Below are 7,779 nucleotides of genomic sequence, written 5' to 3'. Positions count from 1 at the left end.
TTAATTGTTAATGATGAAGTGGAGAGAAAAAACGATAGTTTTAATGAAAACAGTTTCACAAATCTGTTAAACATTTGCTTCTGAACTAAAAGGCATTATTATACCTGTTATAATCAACACAGATTGGCTTGGATCGCTGTAAAACAAAATACTTGTAAGAAATAAAAATAAGAAAAAAGAAACAAACGAAGAGCAAAATGACGTAACTTATAACAATGGCAACAAAATCAAATGTTGATAACTTGAATAAAGGGAAGATTTTCGAACTCAATTAAAACCCTTTATAGCTCTTTTCTCTAATTGAAATAGACATGTTGAGCTTCTATCAATCATATTAGATGTGAGATGAAAGAAGCTACTGTTACAAATTCTGTAAATAGTAATTATTGTAGGAACGTAACCTGTAAATAGTTTCCCGTAATGAATATACAACCCCTTTTTCATTCGGCTAAAGTATACGACCCCTATTTTCTTTCTTTTCATTGATAACGGTCTACGCATTTCTCGAAGCAGAAAGAATGTTGTGGAAAATTCTTGGATGTTTATAAAAGCCGTTAGCGATGGATAAACGGAGAGTTTCGATTGAGGATTTCGAACTGAGCGTGTGTATTTGCTCTGTTTATAGCGAGGCATTTCGCTGTGTTGTTATCGTATTTGGAAGTAAATACGTGTGTAAACGTTGAGTTTACGGTGTTGTGTGATAATTGCTGATGAATAATTTAGCAGTTGTTGAAGATCTTTCCTGTACATAGTGTAAATAAATTTCCTGTGTTTTTATCAAGAACTGTGTCTTCATTTCAAGAAAGTGGAAGTCGCACCGAATCCGTTACAATTGGCGCCCAACGTGGGGCCACTTCAGGACTTTCTTGCAGTAAGTGTGACTTTGGACATTTTTTCATAAAGACTTTTTAAATTTGGACTTTAATTTTATGGTGATTACTCGCGCAATGGATGAACAATTAAAACAACTGCTTGATGCAATCAACTCTGGGAAGAGTGATATGGCGGCTAATCAAGAACAATTAAAAAATGATATGGCGGCTAATCAAGAACAATTAAAAAATGATATGGCGGCTAAACAAGAACAATTAAAAAATGATATGGCGGCTAATCAAGAACAATGGAAAAGTGATTTAATGGTGCTGAAAAAGGATTTAGCTTCTAACCAAGAGGAAATTAAAAACGACCTTACTTCGGTAAAGACTGTGATGGAAAATAAATTTAATGAGATAGAGCATCGAGTTGATGCTTTTGATGAAAAATTTGAAACAGTAGAAAACCGTATCGCAACAGTTGAGAATCATGTGGATGAGAAAATTAAAGACATGGAAAGGAGATTGGCGACCGCGGAAAGCAGCTCTGTACAGTTTTGCGCTCCCACATCTGTTGCTCGACCGTCCATTAAACTGGCCACATTTGATGGGAAAAGTTCGTGGCAGGTGTACAAAACCCAATTCATGATAGTGGCGGAAGCGAACGGATGGGACTCTGCTACCAAGGCCTGCCATCTTGCAGCATCCCTGAGAGGTGACGCAGCGGACATTCTTCAGACCCTTCCGGACAGCCAGCGCCTGGATTTCGCCGCCCTCACATCTGCGTTGGAGCTTCGCTTCGGTGAGAAGTGCCAGAAAGATTTCAGCCGACTCCAGTTGAAGTCCCGTTTCCAGAAAACCGGGGAAACCCTACAAGAGCTAGCGGCGGACGTCGAGAGACTGTCTCATCTTGCTTTTTGCGACTGTCCTGCGGATGTTCGAGACAACCTGGCACTCAACTACTACATCGACGGGGTTCGAGATCCGGAAATCCAGAAAGCTCTACGGATGGCGGATGTCAAAGACCTGAGTTCTGCTGTTGTGTATGCGATGAAGTTGGAGGCCGCCCAGCAAGCAACCCGCAAGGATCGCCATTCAATCCGCGGCGTGAAAACTGATGAGCCTGATCCGGTTTCGTCACGCTTTGCTGAACTGGAAAAGCAAATAAAAGAAATTGCAGGAATCCTCAAAAGGACTTCGGCTCCCAAGTACCAAAATGGACAATCACTTAAGTGCTGGAAATGTGGCGGCGAGGGTCACTTACGTAGAAACTGTGAAGCTCGCCAAGAAACCAGAGGGAAGAACACCTCTCCCTCCCAGGTCCAGGAAAACTAAGCCATGGCAATCTCGCGGGGCGGAGGTCGCCAAATTGGAATGAGCCCCATCTTAAAGTTTTCCAGATTTCATCGACGAGTGGCGGCAGTAATGGACTGTTTGTTTACGCATACGTAAACGGGTTTCCCTGCGAACTGATTATTGACACTGGAGCCAATGTTACAATTATTAGAACAGATGTGGCTCGTCAATTTGGACTCAACATTCTATGGACGCCGCCCTGCGTTACCCTCCAAACTGTGACAGGTGACAAGATCGAGATTGAAGGTAAAGTAAACTTAGAAATTGTGTTTGGAAATGCCACTTACCATCATACGGCATTCGTTGCTGCTATCACAGACCCCTTCATTCTCGGATTGGACTTTTTAAAGAAGTATGACTTCAACCTCGACTTCAAGACAAATGAGCTGCACTCGATGAGAGAAGACATAGCCGTTTTCCCCGCAGAAAGTGATGTAAAATCCGCTCATCAAATAATAGCCCAAACAGATTTATCGATTCCCTCAAGGTCAGAATCATTAATACCTGGCTCCATTGAAGAAAGCAATAGTTTTCGATTTGGACTCATTGAATACCCAAACTTAAGCAATAGCCCAAAAGGAGTGCTGGTAGCATCTACGCTGGTGGACCTTTCTAAAAATGTAATTCCTGTGCGAGTCGTCAACGTGAGTGAAAGGCCAAGGAATATCCGGAAAGGTGAAGTGCTGGCAACTTGTACTCCAGTAAACTGCATCATTAGAAGAATCAATTCCCACGAGACTGTGTCTTCTGAGTCCTTGACATCGAAGTTAATTGGGAGTGCGCCATTATCGAAAGATCAAAGAACTGCTGCGGAACAATTGGTGGATGACTTCAAGCATCTGTTTTCATCTACATCGGAGGATGTTGGCCGTACGAATTTAACACAGCATAGGATCTACACTGGAGAACACCCCCCTATTAAACAGCATCCAAGACGACTACCGTTCGCCAAGAAGGAAGAGGTTGAGACCCTCCTGAAAGAGATGAAGGAGAATGATGTAATCGAACCCTCATCCAGTCCTTGGGCCTCTCCCATCGTCTTGGTCCGAAAGAAAGATGGCTCCACCAGATTTTGTGTTGATTACCGACGGCTGAATGAAATCACCAAGAAAGACAGTTACCCTCTTCCACGGATAGACGACACCTTGGACACTCTTTCCGGACACAAGTGGTTTTCGACCCTGGACTTGAAGAGCGGCTACTGGCAGGTTGAGATACAACCTGATGACCGAGAAAAGACAGCATTTACAACTGGACAAGGCTTATGGCAGTTTAAAGTGATGCCCTTCGGCCTCTGCAATGCACCAGCTACGTTCGAGCGTCTTATGGAGACAGTGTTAAGAGGACTTTCCTACGAATCCTGTCTGGTCTACTTAGACGATATTATCATCGTGGGACGCAGTTTCGAAGAACATCTGGCAAATCTTAGGAAGGTGCTGCAAAAGCTTAAGGAAGCCAATCTGAAGTTAAGCCCGTCCAAATGTAATTTGTTCCGCCGGGAAGTGAACTACCTTGGTCACATCATCTCTTCTGAAGGTGTACAAACCGATCCAGAAAAGGTATCTGCGGTCAAGAGTTGGAGTCGTCCCGAAAACATCCATCAGCTGCGAAGTTTCCTGGGGCTCTGCACGTACTACAGGAAGTTTGTAAAAGGTTTTTCCAACATTGCACGACCTTTGCATAAGCTGACGGAGAGCAAGCAAAAGTTTGAATGGTCCAAAGAATGCGAAGATGCCTTTCTACGACTGAAGGAGGCTTTAACATCAACGCCTATCCTCGCCTATCCTCAGCCTGAAAAATCCTTCATCCTAGACACTGATGCGAGCAACGAGGGCATCGGAGCTGTTTTATCCCAAGAAATTGACGGAAATGAACATGTCATCGCTTACTGGAGCAAATGCTTATCAAAGTCGGAGCGAAATTACTGCGTCACCAGAAAGGAGTTACTGGCCATAGTGAAAGCTGTAGAACACTTCCATCATTACCTCTACGGCCGAAAATTTCTGCTTCGGACAGATCATGCCTCATTAACTTGGCTTTTGAACTTCAAAAATCCGGAAGGCCAGATAGCCAGATGGATACAGCGGCTCCAGGAATATGACATGGAGATCAAGCATCGAAAAGGGTTATCTCACGGTAATGCTGACGCTTTATCAAGGAGACCCTGTCCTGAGAACTGCCACTATTGTTCCCGAATCGAGAAACAGTATGGAACGACTAGCCCTACCGCCTATCAGGTGACAGTGACTCCAACATCATCAGAACCTGATCCATGGAGTGATGACCAAGTTCGAAAAGATCAACTTGAAGACCCCGACATAAAACCAATTTTAGAGTTCATGGAAAGTGACAGTCGACGCCCTAGCTGGCAGGACGTTTCCATCTTCAGTCCTGCAACAAAAAGATACTGGGCTTTATGGAACTCACTCCATTTACGGAACGGCGTGCTACACCGGAAATGGGAATCTGACGACGGTAAAACATCTAGGTGGCAGTTACTACTTCCCCGATCAAGGATTTCAGATGTTTTGAAAGAAATACATAGTAGTGCGACTGGAGGACATTTTCGTGTCTTGAAAACCCTCAATAAAGTTCGGGAGCGCTTCTTCTGGAGCAAGGCGAAGGATGACGTGGAGAAGTGGTGCCATTCTTGTGACGCCTGTGCTGCTCGTAAAGGACCGAAGAAGAGAAGCAGAGGGAAGCTACATCTGTACAACGTTGGAGCTCCTTTCGAACGAATTGGGATCGACATCCTGGGTCCTCTACCAAGAACTGCTGATGGGAACAAATACATTCTTGTTTCCATCGACTACTTCACCAAATGGCCGGAAGTATATCCCATTCCAGATCAAGAGGCTTCCACCGTAGCAGAGACTCTAGTCCAACATTGGATCTCGAGATATGGAACACCTTTGCAGATTCATTCCGATCAAGGGAGGAATTTCATCTCTGCTGTGTTTAAGGGCCTATGTCAAATTCTCGGAATTGAGAAAACTAGGACAACACCACTACATCCACAATCGGACGGCATGGTGGAGAGATTTAACCGCACAATCCTAAATAATCTCTCGCTTATGGTATCCAGAAATCAACAGGATTGGGACAAGAAGCTACCTTTGTTCCTGCTGGCCTACCGCAGTGCTGTCCACGAGACTACTGGATTTGCCTCATCTCAGATGCTCTTCGGACGAGAGCTTCGGCTACCTTGTGATCTCGTCTTCGGTCGTCCTCCGGATGCGCCTTCATCGCCTGAGGAGTACATCCAGGATCTCCAGGCCCGGTTGGAAGACGTTCATAACTTCGCACGAGAGCGAATCAACATCGCGGCGGAGAAGATGAAGACCAGATACGACACAAGGTCTACTGGACATGAATTCAACGAAGGCGACAAGGTTTGGTTATGGAATCCCATCCGACGGAAAGGTCTTTCACCCAAATTGCAGTCGCATTGGGATGGACCCTACAAAGTCCTTAACCGACTGAATGACGTCGTAGTGAGGATCCAAAAATCACCTAATGCAAAGCCTAGGGTTGTACATTATGATCGGTTAGCCCCATACTATGGCCATAGTTCATGAGTATTACGTAAACAACCATGGTTGATAACATAAAAGTTGTAGATAATTTTTGCTTTTAATGTTTAGTAACATTTCTTGTTATTATTGTGTTTTCTGTATCTGTTAGTTATTAATTAATGTGTATATTTGTAAACTTGTGATAGAAGTTTGGCACCCTTTCTGGGGATTGTACTGCCCGGGACGTGCAGTCCTTAGGAAGGGGGCAATGTTACAAATTCTGTAAATAGTAATTATTGTAGGAACGTAACCTGTAAATAGTTTCCCGTAATGAATATACAACCAATTTTTCATTCGGCTAAAGTATACGACCCCTATTTTCTTTCTTTTCATTGATAACGGTCTACGCATTTCTCGAAGCAGAAAGAATGTTGTGGAAAATTCTTGGATGTTTATAAAAGCCGTTAGCGATGGATAAACGGAGAGTTTCGATTGAGGATTTCGAACTGAGCGTGTGTATTTGCTCTGTTTATAGCGAGGCATTTCGCTGTGTTGTTTTCGTATTTGGAAGTAAATACGCGTGTAAACGTTGAGTTTACGGTGTTGTGTGATAATTGCTGATGAATAATTTAGCAGTTGTTGAAGATCTTTCCTGTACATAGTGTAAATAAATTTCCTGTGTTTTTATCAAGAACTGTGTCTTCATTTCAAGAAAGTGGAAGTCGCACCGAATCCGTTACACTACTTTTTCGAATGGTGTCAATAAGAAAACTTGAACATTTTTTTCACTTTTTACCGATTTTTTTTAATAAAGCAGTTAGTGAGGACTTTTTGGAAGGTCACAGAACCCCTTCGCTTGACTCATAGCTCCCATATTTTCATATTTCCCCCTGCAAGCTTTCTTGGTTTGTTCTGGGGCCCCCAAGGAGGTCATATGGTCCCCCTTGAGAAGCTTTGGTTTTAATCGAAAAAATTCAAATAAGGAGCTTTAATTTTTCGAAATATCTATTTGGTTAAAAGCGCGTGAGTCAATGACAATTAAATGGTTTTACGGGCCATTCATTAATTACGTAAGGATGATTTTGGACATTTTTTACCCCCTCCCCCCATGTAAGGGTACGATTTTTCAAACCCCTCCCCCTATTCTTACGTAAGATTCCATTTAGTTTTTCAAAATAAAAAAATAACGAATCAATAATCACTGGAATCGAAAATAAATTCACTATTATTAAATTAAATTTTTTTTTGTGTAAAGAAATGTTTACAAAAAAGTTGGAATCTAGACTGCCTGTTTTTTCAACTTTTTTTTATATGTTGCGATACTAATTAAAAATAAAACATGCCATAGATAGGGCAATTCTTTTATTGTATTTCAAACTTCATTCTTTGTAAAACAAATAAAAAAACAGCTCATCCTAATACGTTTTTTACCTTCCAGACGCAAGTGAAATATAATACCTGTGAAACTACTTGACCGCGCGATTTCAAATGTAAAATATCGACTTGAAAAATATTACGTAAGAATGGGGTTGAACCTCCCCCCCCCCAAAGTAAGAGTATGTAGAGATTTTTCCACCCCTCCCCTCCCCCTCGGGACCCTTACGTAATTAATGAATGGCCCCCTAGCAAGTAAATTTATTAGTTAGAATATTTTTTATTTGCCAGTTAGAATATTTTTTATTTGTTAATAAGCCACTTATCATTAAGACTCAAAACGTTCTAAAATTTCTGTTCTTTTTCATTCTAATCAATTTTTTTTAGTCGTTTTCAAAACTTTGTTTCCTAGGCGGATGTCGTTTTGAGAAATCGCAATTCATATAATTTCACCAACTGAGTTTAATACTTTCATATAAAGATTAAAATTTTCTACTCGCATCAAAATAGTTAATTTTAAAATTTTAATTCACTAGTCTTTCAAGTTTTTAAGGTAATTAAACTACAGTACTGCATTAGTATACTAACATCACAAATGTAGCCTGCATTAAATTAGCAGTCTTATGCGACATTATATAACCATTGCTCTACATTTCGGCTCGAATAAGAAAAAGTCTTACCTTGAGAGAGTTTATTTTTCCTCTGGGGACTTAGAGATAAAG

Source organism: Uloborus diversus, chromosome 6, assembly GCF_026930045.1.
Source record: "Uloborus diversus isolate 005 chromosome 6, Udiv.v.3.1, whole genome shotgun sequence".
NCBI classification, from domain to species: Eukaryota; Metazoa; Arthropoda; class Arachnida; order Araneae; family Uloboridae; genus Uloborus; species Uloborus diversus.
The sequence above is the reverse complement of the archived record's forward strand: the minus strand, read 5'-3'. Positions refer to the sequence as shown.